At 34.2% G+C, this 17031-nt stretch overlaps 1 protein-coding gene across 12 annotated transcripts in view; it reads right to left on the bottom strand.

Annotated features, from left to right (window-relative positions):
- Window positions 1-17031, bottom strand: part of BBX (BBX high mobility group box domain containing) — a 273350-nt gene that overhangs the window by 138907 nt on the left and 117412 nt on the right. For 8 of the 12 annotated variants that reach the window (XM_017870840.1, XM_017870850.1, XM_017870851.1 and 5 more), the window contains one exon: window positions 16379-16452. The gene's annotated coding sequence lies outside the window, so the exon portion shown is untranslated. Of the gene's footprint in view, window positions 1-2019; window positions 2137-16181; window positions 16453-17031 lie in introns of those variants that run through there. The other 4 variants (XM_017870846.1, XM_017870853.1, XM_017870848.1 and 1 more) reach the window with 3 other exon arrangements.

The raw sequence follows: 17031 nt of genomic DNA, 5'->3' as shown, positions 1-17031 counted from the left end.
GTTCAGCTCCTGAACATATATCCTGAAGAAATAATATGTACATAAAAAGGGCATATACAGGACTCAACAACTTTTCCTCTGTTGCTTTATTTCTAATGACAAAAAGAAAAAAGAAAAGAAAAGGAAAGAAAAGAAAAGAAAGACAGCTTAAATAGCCATTAAAAGAAAGTAAATAAATTGCGGTATTTTCATACAATAAAAGATTATACATATATGATGATAAATGAATTACAAAGACAAGCAGGAATGAGTCATAAATATGGTGTTGAGCAGGAAAAATAGTTGTTGCAGAAGAAAACATGTAGTATTCTTTATATAAAATTTTAAAACAAGCAAAATTTAACGTAGGGGTACATAAGTATGAGAAAATCACAAAGAAAACACAGAAGTAATAAACTCAACATTAAGGATTGTGGTGAGGGGTAAAGAGAGGCAATGGAATCTGGGTGGGGCACACGGTGGGCCACAAAGAAACTGGTAATGTTCTATTCTCAAACTAGTGGTAGGTTCTCAGTTATTGGTGTTAATGCTATTCTTTGTACCTTATCTACATAGTATAAGTATTTTTGTGTAGGGTAGCAAAAAGAAATTATCATAGTTTAGATTCATCCTGATTCTAAAGATATGACTGCAGAATTATAAACACAGATAATGGTAGAGAAGGTAGCATAATAGGGTGCTGACTATAGCCACAAACTTATTTCTCAAATTAATAAATTTTTTTGTTTAAAGGCACATATTCAGCTTGCACACCATAGGGACATACAGAGAGTCTAATTCACCATTTCTAATATCTAATTCAGTATTGTGACATTATACCTGTTATCATTGTGAAACTCAGTTTTCTAATATGTTTTATTAGAAGGTATAAAGTGTCATTAATATCCATGCACAATAAATATTCTTGTTATCTACAGCATTTTCTGTATATACAAACATTCTTGTATATATAGCATTCTTACTTTTAAAAAGCTCTCAGAAATAACATTATATTTACTTAACAAACTATTTTAAAGGTATTTTTAAGTATTCACAAGTAGCAAGTACCTAGCATGTACTCAGTACTCTGTAAAATTATCTCTTAATTTACATTACTCTTTGAGGTGAATATTTCCAGCGTTAGTTTACACATGTGGAAACTGAGATTCAGCATTGTGAAGTAGATTGCCCAATGTTTAAAAGCTAGCATAGTTGGGATTCAAACGATATCCAACTCTGATACCCAAATGTGAAAACCACGCATCTACTAGGTAGGACTGTCTAAAAATACAATAGCAAAAATAAATTTCTAATGCAAAAAACAAAACAAAACAAAACAAAACCCAGATTTGTTCTATTTCAGCTTACTATTTCAGTTTATGTTATTTAGAATGCATCCTTGAATCATGTTCTAATGGTCTGTATCAATTTTATGTCATAGTACTTCTTTATTACTTAATATAATCACAATTTACACTTAAACCCTATAAATTCTAAAACTGGCAGCGGATCCCAATTATGTTTATGGAAAGTCTCAACTTGGCTGTACTTCTTTTCATAACTGGAATTTCTCTAAGGCTGGAAGTAAAGTTAGCTGTTGGTAGGCTGAAACTTAGCACTTTCATTTCATTACCCCCCACGGTCAGGGATTCACTCACAGGGAAGCAAAGGCTTGCCAAGCCCCACAGAAATTACTCACTTCCACTCTCTTTTTCCTCATCTCTCTTCCAAATGTACTTCAAAACCTAATTTTAAACTCATGCAGGAAATCTGATTAATACCACTTGGCTTTCTCTACTCGATTAACCCTAGGACCCATCAGCACACATAAAACACCATTCGTTTATATGATTATTTGTCAGCTTTTTAATTTGTCATTGTTGTTTTCATTTGCATGTTTGTCTAGCCTGCAAGAACCACTGACAAGAATTTACAAATTTATTTCTTCTGTCCTGTGTCCTAACAAATTCTTCTTCCCCAAAAGGACCACCAACTATGCTGCGTGAACAGTAGTCACTTAACAAATGCTGAATGACTTACTACAGTGGAACAATTCGCCTCTGGTATTTCTCAATATCCCAGTGAATCCTCCACATCTATAACATGCTGGAGATGATACCAGGTACTGCTAGAGGCTTGGGGTCTTCCTGAGGGTGCCTGGGACAAGAAAAACACAGAGAGAGACCAGAGACAGTCAGGAGAAACACAGAGAGAGGAAACATGGAAATAAACAGAGGACAGAAATAAAGAGCTGAGAGGAGCAAAAGAGTCAGAAGTTAACAGAGAGATTAAGCAGCCAGAGAAATCACAGACAGGAGGAAGTTGGCAATCTGAACTTGGGTTTTGGTTTTGAAACCACAATTTTGGTACTATTTACTCATGTAATATGTGCCCTCATGTTACTAAATCTGTGATACAGTCAACCATTTTGAAGTTATTGCCATGGTTTTTCGGAGCTTGTAACTTTACCCATTAAAATTCATCTTCACAGGGTTTCATCTTTGGAGATACATCTACACACACAGTCCTCCAAACAACCCAGCTGTAAAGAAGGAAGTATTTTTTCCAGTTTAGAAAATGAAGGTCAGAGAGGTAACGTGACTTGCCCAAGACACAAGCAAATAAATGATAATCGAGGCCCCCAAATTTTCTGATTCCAAAATCCACTGCTTTTTCTGATATCCTATGTAGTCAGTCCCTAGTAGAATATTACAGAAATCCAAACTGGTTTTGTAAAATAAAATACAAATAAACATAATTAAGGACAAATTTTTTCTATTTTATGGGACACTGAATTACTCAGACTACTCATTAGGATATTTTTAAGATATACCAGAAAAAAAATAAATCTGAATAAAAATATCAGAACAGAAATGAAATTAAGTGAACAGTCACTTGACAAAAAATTTTTAAAAGGGCTAGTTTATTTGCTTCTACAACTTTATAATTTCATTCTTAATGATTCAACGCATTTCAGCTGACTGGAAAGATAAAGCAATGTTCTGCATTTCAATGAATTCTTAGAGCTAAGTACTAGTAAAGAACTGGTGCTCAAAACTACTTGTTCTCTCTTACAATGTCTCACCTAAAGTCTACACTGCAATCCAATTTCAGGGTACTTCACAGGGTAGAAATTATGAAATGTATTGCTCTTTGTATGCATGAGTATTTTCTTTTGAGGGGCACTTACACTCTTCTAAATAATCATGCCCTTTTAGTAACATTCAATTGAACTGCCAGAAAAGCTGCTTTGATAAAAGTATAAGCATGTTATTGGATTTTACAGCAAAATAAGACAATAAGAACACAAAGAAATTTCTGTTCAACTGTGTATCAATATATTTTCCATCATGTTCAGCATTTTTTAAACCAGAAATTTTCAAATAAGGCCTAAAGTACAGTACTGCTCTGCCCTCTAGTGACTGGCTAGGTTTTGTGAGCTACATGCAATTTTTTAAAAATGCTTTTTGCATAATACTTACAATTTAAAAAAATTTTACATGATGGCTTCTTTTTTATCATTTAAGAAGTGAACAAAAAGTACTGGTCAACTTTTAAGATATGAGTGGTATGAACACAATGCAGGAAAGATACTAACGTTGAAGAATTTCTTTTCATCAGGCCACCCAAGTATTGCAAACCAGAAAAAAGTCTTAATATAAACTGTTCCAATCCTTAAATCTTCATGCAATTTATTTGGAAAAGTCAAATAATTCCATTACAAATTTCTTTGTTAAAAACCTTACAAATTTCTTAACTTATAAATTCCAAATTAGTCAATTATATTATTTCAGAGTCTGAGATATCAAGATGAATGATACTATATATATCACACACAGATGAACAATTTTCTACTAATTATAAAAGAGCAAAAATGCTTAATACAAAGCTATACTGAACATAATTTACCGTTAATTGCTCAAGTGGTACTTGAGGATTTTCCTGAACCTCAGTGTCGTCATTAGAAAACTCACTATCACTTCACTGATATGTGTGGAAACATTAATCAAGGAAGCCAGTGAAGACAGAGCTATTACATAGAGATTCACCATACTATTTCAACAAAGGGAATCTGTCGTGTTATACATCCCTCTTAATTTCTCCTGCCATAAACCTCTTGCTAGGAACTGATGTGTTGCTAGAACAGCATTTCTACTCTCACTAAACCCAGGGCATCACTTCTGTGTCTACACACTTACATTAAAAATAAACAGTGCATTCATGCACACGAATGTAAAAGGACACCCAAACATGTGAGGATAATCTACAGACAGTGTGGTGGTGTAGTTAGGAGCACAAACCCTGCTGCCAGACAGCCTGAGTTTGAATTCCAGCTTTGCCACTTACTAGCAGCATAACCTTGGGCAGATAATTTCACCTCTCTGTTCTTTCAGTTTCCCCATCTAAAAAATGAGAAGAAAAGGAGGCACCTACCAGTAGTAATAGGTTATATCTTGATAGGTATTTGGGTTATGCAGGTGTATGCATTTACCAAAATTCAGAAAACGTATTTTTAAGATGTGTGCATGCAACTGAATGTAGACTTACATCAAAAAAATTATACATAAATATTGAACTCTTGTTAATATAGATATTGCATAATATAAATGCTGAAGCATTTAGGGAGGTGTAGTGACATCTATATTTTCAGATGTCTCAAAAATTAAGTTGAATTGATGAGGGATAGAGAGATGGACAGATGATAGATATGTAATAAAATAAACATAATAAAATGTTAATGGCCAAATCTAGGTGGTGAGTATGTGAGTTTCATAATAAAATGTTGGGGGAAAATATGCCTACCTTTCATCAGACTGATGTGAAGATTAAATATATATATAATAATATTAAATATAAAGAAGAATGACTGACTTAATAATGGCATCTAGTAATATGTTTATTTAAACAAATGAAAAGTAGTGATCTATTCTTTCCAAGTTGGTAGAAAAGGGGAGGAAGGTAATAAGGCACTGAGCTCCCAAACTGGGGTCAGTAGTTGCCATCAAAGGTGTTACAGGTCAAATTTCAGATACATCATAAAATTGCATAGACTATGCAAAGATTATAGTCTTTGAAAGTAACAATGAGCTGGATTTGAATCTCAGGTCTGTTTTTAACAAGTCAAGAAGCTCAGACAAGCTATTTACATGTTCTGAGACTCAGTTCTCTCTTGTATGAGATAGGAATAATGACACCTACATTTAAGGCTCACTGTGAAGACAAGGAAGAAAAATACACACACACACACACACACACACACACACGGAAATGAGCACACAAAAGACAAATAACAGCTGTAGTTTTTAATTATTATAATCATCATTACTACCTAGGGAAAGTCTTAGTTTATCTTTACCACCATTCTCTGAAGATGAAAACCAAAGTGGCTATGTATCTGGTTCTTATACTAGAAACTGCACGTGCAGTTGGCCCAAATACTCTGAAGGGCTTTCTAAAGGATCTTTATTAAAAGAGTAGGCCTTATTTTAAGTTTCACTAAGTGTGAAAGAAGAGCTGACAATGACAGGAAATTCATTATTCATTTCTCTGTAATGCCAATTATAATAAATATAAGACTTACAAGTAAGGCATTTGAAAGTATGTTTGCTGATGGCATTTTAAAGAAAATCACTTCAGTGCATTTGACGAAATGATATTAATACCTGGATGAGCTTTGATTTAAAATAGTCTAAGGTAACACATTTAAAGAATATTACAACTACATTTATAGAAGATGAGTTCTATGCTCCGAGGGAGAGGATTTGAAAATCATTATGGATTACTCAATGAAGACAGTGACTCAACACATAGTTTCAGCTAAAAAGAAAATCAAGAACTTGGCACTCAAAGAAGGAATATTGGAAAGATTACACAACATGGCTACTTCATTGACTGCTGTATAAAAACTGCTTTCTCCAAAGGTTATTCACCCCTGGATTACTAACTCAAGGAACTTTTTTCAGGCATTTAGATATCCCTAAATTTCAATACTGTCAATCTTGAAAGTCTTCCCCATCTTGCACAGCACTATTCTGCTTTTCCCACCACAGATATGATAGAATTTCTTTCCTTTAGACTTCCCTTAACAAACAATGGATATTTTCAACAGTTCCACTTTAGGCATATTATCTTTCACCAATTTTCAAAGTTTCAGCTCTTATCTCACTCTTCTATTAAAACTGTCTTCAGCCTGAATCTCTACCAAACCTCATCTCAAATTTATAACTACATCCTAAATATAATGCCATGGATATCCTCTGTGTTTCAAATTCAATCCATCCCAAACTTCACCTCCTCCTCCCACAAATCAGTAATACTAGCAGCTCCTTACTTCCGATGGCAGTATTAGCACTATTGTGAACATCCACAATTAAATTACAAACCTATCTTTGACTTCCTTTTAAATACCCTCCATTTGCTCCTTCCCTCGCTGTCCCTCTACATCCCCAAAATGAGTTCAGTCTATTGTCAAGTTCTACAGATTAATAGCTTCTAAATTGGTTCAGGTGATAGATACCTAGAATTCATATTCAAGAAACACAGTGAAAGCTAAATTTACAATAACTAAACACACAAAACAGAGGCTAAATAGTAGTAGGAATCAAGTGTTTTAGAAAATTGTCATTGAAGGAATCCTTAAAACTGAGTATCCATTAACTTTTGCCCTGTGAATGGGAAAGACTAGTTCTGTAACTTGGAATACTTCAATCTAAAATATTTCAAGATCCAGAGTATAACCTTCTTAATGTCTCTCATTATAGCCCCATTTACACCTGTCAATACACTACCAGAAGAATGAATGTTTTCTTACCTAGGATAATACTAAAGCCCCCTAAACCAGTCTTTCCAATGTCTACCTTTTTCCCTTCTGTTCCATCTCATTTATATCAATCATTCAAAAGTTTTCAGTGGCCCATCTGCCTTTTGGGGGTTCGGGGGAAAGTAACTCACCTTAGCATTCAAGACCCTCTTTACATCTCTGCCTTCACACCAAAGTTTCCCACTGTAACTTTACATGTATCCCATCCCACTGGCCCAAGTAGTCTATTCACCCTTCCACACTTCTATTATTTCCTCCTCTTTGTGAAGTCTTCCCTGATATCCTTAAGTGGGCTTTAAGGTCTTCCTCAGAACTAGAAGTTTATTTGTGTATCTCCCTCTTTTGTGCCTGGACTTTGCCTTATATTACCACATTCTGATCTTGGTAGTGTGTAACGCACTGCCTTGCACATGATAATTAGTATTTGTTAGCTATACAGAAGAATAGAAAATACATTATTTATCTTTAAAGAAAACATTTTTCCAGTGAGATTACTACAGGTAGCTCAGGTTCTAAAAAGAAACAGAACAGAGTGGGAGAAAGATAAAGAGGGATAATGATCCAGAGTACAAACTCTCACAAGCAGTCTGGAAAGGTTTAGATTTCTCAATATATAGTAATAATTTTAAAAGTATACAATTAAAGTCTATAAAATCCATGGTGGTTATGGTTTGGATGTTTACATACTCAACAAGGAAAAGGCAAAATTGCTATAAAAAAACCACAAACACCTAATACATATACACTAAATAAGAAGCAACTTTTAGAAGGAACAAAGGTATTTCACAGAGGGTACTAAAATACCTTGAAAACAAGTTTAGATATATTAATTATTGAGAGATATTCAAAATTAATACAAAATAGCTATTGATACATAGGACAGAAACTAAGTTGTATTGGTTTTTATGCTTATGTGCATGAAAATTATTAGAAAATAAATACTTTCACAGAACATTTCTGAAGATAGAGAAAATTTTTTTTTCTCTTGGACCAATTAATTATGAAATGTTAAACCACTAACTTGAAATGAAGGAAAATTTTGCATCTCTTTTAAAGTGTATGAATTAAATAACAGAATAAGGTCATGGTTGAATGAACTATTTAAATTTTTAAAATATTTATATAATTATCAGTGTGTAATATTTTTAAAAAATAGCACTTAGCAGGACATGGTGGCTCACGTCTGTAATCTCAGCACTTTGGAATTTAAGGAGGATCACTGAGGTAGGAGGATCACTTGCAGCCAAGACCAGCCTGGGCAACATAGTAAGTAGACCCCATCTCTACAAAAAATAAATTTAAAGAAACTTAGCCAGGTGTGGTGGCACATGCCTGAAGTCCTGCCTATTTGGGAGGTTAAGGCAGGACGATCACTTGAGCCTGGTAGTTCAAGGCTGTAGTGAGCTCTGATGAAACTACTGCACTCTAGCATGGGCAACAGAGTGAGCCCTTATCTCTTAAAAAAAAAAATTAATTATCATACTTTAAATTCCCATATTTAGTGAATTTTCATTAAGAATCATACTATATCTCCTTGTTTTGTTCAAATAATTATAGTCTTTGAAGAAAATCATCTAGACTATATAAATTTGTTCTTATGCTTAAAAAATTTACATAGTTTGGGCTGATAATCTTGTTAATACTAATAGCAGGTAGCAATAATATTCTTAACTATAATCCACTGAATGATAAATGACTTATTTCCTAGTATTTTCATATGTTTGGGCTTTACTAAAATTGCAAAACTGCAGGAGGTACAATTAAAATCAAACTTCTATCACTTACAATTGTACAGAAAATATTTTAAGAAATCAACAATAAGAGTAAATGTTAACTTATTCTTTCCTAATAAAATCATCAGGAAAGCAAGTCCAAATTCAATAAAGATTTTCCCAACATAGTAAAAATGTACAGTTTGAAGCCAGACCATTTATCTTGTTGTGAATGGAGATAGTAATAAACATGAAATTAAATTTCAAGGACCAGTTAAGAAGCAAAAAAAGTTATAGATCATTTTTTAACTTACTGTCCATTTTAAGAACACATTTCCTTAATAGTCCCTGCCATATGCTGGGTTGACATTATACCCTCTAGTACTTTTAATCCTCTAACAACTTTACATGGCAGGTATTTGCCCCACTTCACAGAAAGCTAAGTAACTTTACCACATCTCAGTTACGGTAAACGGCCGAGTTAGTGTAGTCTTGGATCTATCTGACTCCACAGCCCATGTTTCTAAGAGATCACTCTACAGTTAAAAACAAACAAAAAAACAAAAACAAAACAACCACTTTTTTTTAAGTGATCCATTTAGATCTGTCTCCCATAAGGAAACCCTTAAGTTTCTGCCTATCCATATTAATATCTGGGAATCAACAGTGAGCATTTTGCAGCTGACAATCTAGAGGTAGGAATCAAGATCTTTGTAAGTATTCAAAAGTAAAAGTTCTAAAATACTTTTTCATGGCGCATAGTAAACTCCAATGTATAAAATATTCTATTATAGCAGAAAGCTGGTAAAAAAAAAAATCTATAATTTTGCTGATTAGGGAAAACTCATAAAAGAGACATGATTGAAACACTTCTACTATCAATAAGATATAATAGCCTTTTAGAAAGATGTATCTTTTGTTCTCTAAAAGTGAAACTCTAGGTGAATAATAAAGATAGGTAACTCCTGGCATTTTAACAGGAACTAAACCTTCAAACCTGAAAACTTTATGATTTATTTAAATGTTCACTTCACCAAATGAATTGAAAGATGATCTGTATGCTTCTGTCCTTCCAAATGGCCTGACAAAATGATTGTTATAAAAAGAGGTTTGGTATTTAAGGGGATTGACAATAGCTGCTGACTTCAAACTTTTCTTTATTGACTTTTATAATACACCCATTTAATGATTTGGTAACTCTAACAATGCTGAAAACATAGTGGTATTCAAAAACTCTATTGAAGGCATGGACAGAGTTTCATGTCCATCCAGGTGCTGCCTTCACGGACAGGAGGGTATATACTACTCTGCACATGGATACACCTCACATTTGATAGGTTTTACTTTTCTCTTATCTGGCAATTCTTCAGTATAACTATTGTGACACAATGTATTAGGACAGTGCTCACCACATAAACAGTTGGTAGCTAAGCCCTCTTTAGAAGCCAGTTCCCCCACATCTGGCTGGCTCTCTCAGAAACCTGTGCACTCTAATTCCCTATGGCAATGTTTAATATCCTAAAACGGAGCATTTCCGCCATGAGACACTTGGTAATAAACTGCTTTATAGTAAATGTTAAGAACACTGAAATAATTATATAACTCATTTGTTTTATACGAGCAGTAATATAGCCACAGTAGAGGCAGAACTGCAAATTAAGCAGGTTATACAAGATAATGCAAAACAAACACAGTATTCTTGTCTATCAACTTCACAGATCAATTTGAATACAGCAACATCCTACAAATACCTCCCAGAACAAAACACTCAAATGTTGACTTTAGTCAACCTTTCTGGTACACATTAACTGAAGCCAGGTATCACACTGCATCTCTTAAAGCCCAACATGAACCAAAGTGCCTGCCTTAAATCTCACAACCTTCACATGTACTCTACTCACAGGGTCGCTGATGAAGGGTTGGAAAAAAAGAAAGAAGGCAGGTAAGGAGACAGGACAATAATTAAATAGATCTATCAGACTTAGACTGAGCAGAAGTTGCTGGCATTATTTCAAATACACAATCTTTTTTTTTCTGTTTACCAAAATCTTAAGTATATGCCATTTCCCTGTTTGCACTCTCAACGGATTCACAAAGTAAAAGAATACTGCATTACAAAATGTGAATTGGCTTGATACAGTAAGCAGAAACAGGTATAACCCAAAAGAGTAATTATCTTCTTCAACTTAATTTTCAAAAACATTCCCAGTATTTCTAGATAACAATAAATACACATGGAAGTCAATTTTTACAATGATGTAATTCCTCCATTATATAAATCACTTGAATTTTCAAGTTCTTAGGCTTAATTCCTTCACTTGTAAGAATCTTATTTTCATGAATGGTGACTTCAAAGTGGAAGAAACAGGAATTCAGTAATTTCAAACGTCTTCCTCCTCAAAAGTATCAAATATATTTTTAGAATCTTAGAAGATTGTAACAAACCAAGTATCTTGTTTATAGACTAAATCACGTAGGAAGTATTTTTTAAAACACTTTTACTTCATTCTGTGGTAAAGAAAAACAAAAACGTATGTTACAGATGAAATTGTGTCCCGTTCCAAGTTCATATTTTGAAGCCCCAGTACCCAATGTGATGGGACATGGTCTATAAAGAGGAAATAAAAGTTAAGCAAGGTCATATGGATGGGGCCCTGATCCCAAAGAACTGGTGTACTTACGAGAAGAGGAAGAGGCACTAGAGCTTACAGCCTACACAGAGGAAAGGCCATGTAAGGACATAGCAAGAAGGTAGCCCCTTCTGGTGGTATAAGCCAGGAAGAGAGACCTCACTAGAAACTGACTTTTCCAGCATCTTAGTCACTGACTTCTAGCCTCCAGAGCTTTCAACTTAAAATAAATGTCTGTTGTTTAAACTACCCAGTCTGACACTTTTTTTTAATGTGTTACAGCAACACACACAAACTAATACAACCTCTAAAGATGAAGAGTTTATATTTTTTGAGGTGGTTTTACTCCACCAATAATCCAGGTGAATAAGCAACTAATAGTTACAAAGATACTCCATTTATAAAGAGAAGAGCCTGGAACAATTTGAAGACTAATTCAGGCCCCAAAAAATCATTTTTATATACATGTGTGATTTTAAAATTAAACAAACAGTCATTTTAGAAAAAGCATAAGGCTTTGAATCATAAAAGATATTACTATGTTGTACTTGATTCTGAAAGTACAAGGGGACAATGTCAATAGAGAAGTTCTTTAAGGCAGTGGTCCCCAAGTTTTTTAAGCACCAGGGACCGGTTTCATGGAGACAATTTTTCCACGAATGGTAGGGGACGTGGGGGGGATGGTTTGGGCATGAAACTGTTCCACCTCAGATCATCAGGCATTAGATTCTCATAAGGAACATGCAACCTAGATCCCTCATATATGCAGTTCACAGTAGGGTTCAGACTCCTATGAGAATCTAACGCTGCTGCTGATCTGACAGGAGGCAGAGCTTAGGTGGTGCTCAGCTCCTGCTGTGCAACCCAGTTCCTAACAGGCCATGGACCAGTACCAGTCAGAGGCCCAGGAAGTTGGGGACCCCTGTTTTAAGGAGTCTAAATTAGTTAAACCTTCACACTGGAGAACAGTACCATAAAAATCTTAAAATAGAAATGCCATTTCTTCTGAAACCAAACAGTAGTTGCTCTATATGAGGAAAAAAATTCCAGTAGTACCATTTTCTTTTCTTGTACCTTGCCTCAAGATTATATAAAATTTGATACTTTTTGCAACTTAATGCTGACCTTATTAATAGGCAGAGTAAAAGCCATAAAGTATATGAGCTTTTGGCCATCACTCTGTCCTTGGGACTTCTAAATTCTTAGTGACAAGAAGTTAATTATTAGATCATGGGGTAACTAATATTTCTACAGGATTCACCCTTTCTCTCAGCAGTAAGGATAAAGCCACTTCCAACTTCCAGTAGAAGTAAAGAAGAACGCATAAGTTCTTACGCATTCAGGACAATTTTTTTAAAAACCCTTGGCAGGTGTGTGGACATATGTGTTTAGAAACAAACACATTTTAGATATGCACTGTTGGATATCTATTAGAGAGGTATGGTACAGGGTATCAAGATTCTTGAACTTTGATCACATCTTTCTTTTACAAACTACTACTTCCTGAGTGCTTCTATGTGCCAGGGACTCTTTTCAAGCAATTAACCCAATTATCTCATTTAATTCTCACAATCCTACAAGGTAGAGATCATTATCCCTATACCACAATGAGAAAATAACATTTCAGAGAGGTCAAATATAATCACCCAAATGCTTTCAATTAAAAAGTGCCAAAACTAGGATATCTCTGAATCCAAAACCCATGTTTTGCTGTACTGTTTTGCCTTCTAAGTGTGTGTGTGTGTGTATATCTATATATCTATATATCTATATATATATATCTAGATATATATTTTTTAAGATACAGATGTTGATATGGTTTGGCTCTATGTCCCAACCCAAATCTCACCTTGAATTGTACTAATCCCCATGTCATGGGATGGACCCGGTGGGAGGTAACTGAATCATGGGGGTGGGTTTTCTTCCATGCCATTCTTGTAATAGTGAATAAGTCTCAAGAGATCAGATGGTTTTATAAAGGGGAGTCCCCCTGCACATGCTCTCCTGCCTGCTGCCATGTAAGACGTGCCTCTGCTCCTCCTTCGCCTTCTGCCATGATTGTGAGGCCTCCCAACCATGTGAAACGGTGAATCCATTAAACCTCTTTCCTTTATAAATTACCCAGTTTGGGTATGTCTTTATTAGCAGCATAAGAACAGACTAATACAGATGTCTAAGCATGTTCCTTACTCCCAATCTTAAGGAACTATAAACTATCACAAAGCATTGTTTATATACTACTGGATGTTTAAATCAATCATCTTAATCCACACAAGTTTGATAATAATGTTTTTTAATATCTGTGAGATGAATAAAACCACCATTGGCTAAGGAGTTCTATGTGCTAACAATTTTCTAGAAGATTTAAGAGATAATAATAATGCAAAAGTCACTGTATAGTAAATGTGACCTCAGGTAGAGTATCTTAGAAAACTCCCAGATGCAATTGTTAAGTTCCCTATGGTGTCTGCATTCTTCATCACTACAATGATTCTTGAAATTGAACTTAAGTAGACAAAGGCATTTGGCTACTGTTATATCCAGTACGATTAATATATTACTACTGGAAAAAGCAAAGTAACCATTTCCGCATTCTCATCCTATATCAAATTAGATAGTATCTGTCAAAGTTCTGTAACCTATTATACATAGGTAAAAGAATTATTTTAAGTATCATATTTCCTTTCTCTAATTCTGTATGCAAATTACAGAGGGTCCAGTTTGCAGTAAGTTTTATTCACTTTAAAATTACCTATAAAAGAATAATGTAAGTCTATTACACACATTAGAAACTTTTAGGGAAAGTTGTAAGGTTCACAACATCAAGAAACTCTTGGATTGTATCCCTAAAACTTGTCACTGACAGCATTCCACATAACAACAGAAAGATTCATGGTCAAATAATTTGACATGTTAAACAGATTAATTTACTGAAGAACTTCCTGGAATCTTTAATACATTATGTGCACTCTGTCTCTTAAAAAGCAGTAGATGGTATTTTGCAGATAAAATGTCTCTTAAAAAGCAGTAGATGGTATTTTGCAGATATAATAGTTAACATATGTACTGTTTCTCCCTATCAGTCTTTCCCCATCCCCTCTTACAAGGCCACTCTCTCACATGATGCAGGTTTCACCCTGTGACATGCTCCAGCCAATTAAACATGAGAGTTAATGACATGTGCCACTTCCAAGCACCCTTGTTAAGAGTCATAGTTCCATCACTTTTCTCTTTCCTCTTTCCTCTGCAAGACGTGTACGTGCCAGAAAGACTGCTCCTTCAGTTTTGGTTCAGGAATGAACAGGACACAGAGCAGAGTGGCAGGAGACTAATCAGGGACATGAACACAAATGAGAAATAAATGTTTATTGCCATAAACCACTAAGATTTGGAGGCTCTTCTGATATTGAAATGTAATTGACAAAGTTGACTGATCTGTTTTCCAGATTTATTGAACCCTGGCATCCTTTTGCCAAGTAACATCTTCTAGGATTTGTTTCCTCAATTACTCCTGGTTTTGTATGGCATCTTTTCTATTTCTCAGTTAATACTGTATTTAAGACAAACATATAGGTCAGCTAGAAAGTATGCAGTGTTAGCCATCTGCAATTAAGCTTCCATTTTAAATTTTATCATTAGTGTGAATTTCTGTCAATTTCTGCTTATAGTCAATAAAACATTCTATTGCAATAATCTGATTAACATTCAGAAATTGTTGGCTCAGATGGCTACTTAGTGAAATCTGCCATAGCAATCTTGGTTCATTACTTAGTTTTTCTGAATAGGTCAGATAAAGGGTCCGGGCGTTGCTTTCTGTATATGTATTCATATTTAGCAAATTCAGAATACTGCTACCAATTCCATTTTCTTTAAACCTCACCATACTCAACTCTCTTTTAGATTAGCAAATGAGAACATACTTGAAATTTCAGTATCAATTTTTGAAAATTCCATAGTCTATACTGCTGACTCAATAAAACTATAATTAACTGTATTCTGGCTGGCATTCTTAAATTCAGAATTTGTATTAATATTTGTATCAAATGTGCCTTGAAGGATAGCACAGTGAAGAAGAAAAACAGTAATTAAATTCCAATCTTCTCACTGGCATTAAAGTTTTGTTGTTGTTTAAATGCCCTATTATAAATATGCATTCAAGTAAATCATATACATTTTACTATGTGTACAATCCTAGACAATGACTTTTAGGAGACTGGTTCAGAGGCCTTATATTTATGCTGACATCACAGAAGCAACATTCAGTGATATAGTTACCAAAAGGGAAAGGTAGACACATAATCTAGACAGATGTAATAAGCTACAAAATATGCTTTAAAACAGAAAAGGTTTTGGATTAATCTTAACTAAAAAGTTAAAGAATAAGTTCCTTTCCTGAAAACTATAACTAAACAATATTTACTATATTTGCTCATTTTAATTTACAACAGTTTCCTCAGTCTTATATATCATCAGTTCACCATAAAGTATTCAGATACCAGTAAAGCAATCCCACATCTGATTCCCAGATTGGGGAAACTCTATGCATTTAAGTAATTATTATTAAAACTAATTTTAAAATATTATTGCCATACATTAAAGTTTAAAAACTTTTTCCCTAAAAACAACACTTGAAAATAACTAACATACAAAAGGACAGTTACAGTATCTGCAAAGTTTCAGAATTTTATATAATTTGGCACATGTATATATTTTAAAATCTCAACTTTTCCTTCATTATGTGGTTTTCATATTTAAAGTGGTTTCAAGATGCAGCTACACCTACCTTTATTATTTTAACAGGTAAGAAAACTCCATAATGCTTCGATACTGATTCATTTTCAATTAAAGCCAACAGGAGTACAAAAGCAGCTTTTGGGGAATAGATCAATTTAATACTTATTTAGGTATATAACCTCTAAGTATCTAGGACTTTAGAAAACTCACTTTCACCAATAATGCAGTACTGTGGAGAAACGAATCAGAGATTTTGAAATGGCTAGTTTTAAAATTTTCATGATTTTAAAAGAAAATTTAACTTACTTGATAATGGAGATTAATAAAAGTCACACTTTAAAAAATAATAAAATTGACAAGAAAAAAAATATCCAATTATCACACTTCCTTGATCAAGATGGATTATGGGGAAAAGTTGAGACCAGCTCTGACAGCACATAGTTCTTGACTGCCTCACTGCTTCCAGGTAAGTAAGTAAGATGGACCTTCACAACAGCTCTTACCAGTCAAGTCAAGACTTTCCATTGTGATTTCAGTGGAACATCAGAACTTCCAGCTTCTGTGATGCAGTGGTATTCTGTGAAGGATCCATAAAAAAGTAGTTAAAATGGTGAGCCAGGAAGGTCTTTCAAATAAAGCTGACATTCATTCTCTTTAGCAAAATAATCTCCAAACAAATGAATTACTAGCCAAACAATCAACATGAGGCAAATCTCCCTACGCCAATGCTAGTTAGAGAAAGTGGCCTAAAGTGTTTACTGTCAATTTTAACAAAAAGACGGTCATTAAAATTATTCAATGGAAATTCTGAGATTAAGGTTACACATACTAAGAACTAATCATGGGCAATAACTTCTTGGCCTTTTGGCTATAATTAAGTGTAGAATCACAGGCAAATCCCCTGGAAAAATATAGGGTTAAATAGACACCCTGACTAAATCCAAGTTATTTTAAATGACTGGCCCCACTCAACTAGATAAACTGTGATTCAGATATTAATATTTATGATTTACCTTTTAAATAATTTAAAGTTAATAGGGCAAGATAGTAAAAACGAACAAACAAGAAAGCAGCCTGGGGTGAGGGGTCCAAATAGAAAATAATTTTATTTTTTAAGGATAAAGGATGAAGTAAATATAAGACCAAAATCAGTGAA

This window comes from Rhinopithecus bieti, unplaced genomic scaffold, assembly GCF_001698545.2.
Source record: "Rhinopithecus bieti isolate Rb0 unplaced genomic scaffold, ASM169854v2 scaffold_5478, whole genome shotgun sequence".
Taxonomy (NCBI): Eukaryota; Metazoa; Chordata; class Mammalia; order Primates; family Cercopithecidae; genus Rhinopithecus; species Rhinopithecus bieti.
Note: the sequence above shows the minus strand (reverse complement) of the source record. Positions and strands in the feature narration are given on the sequence as shown.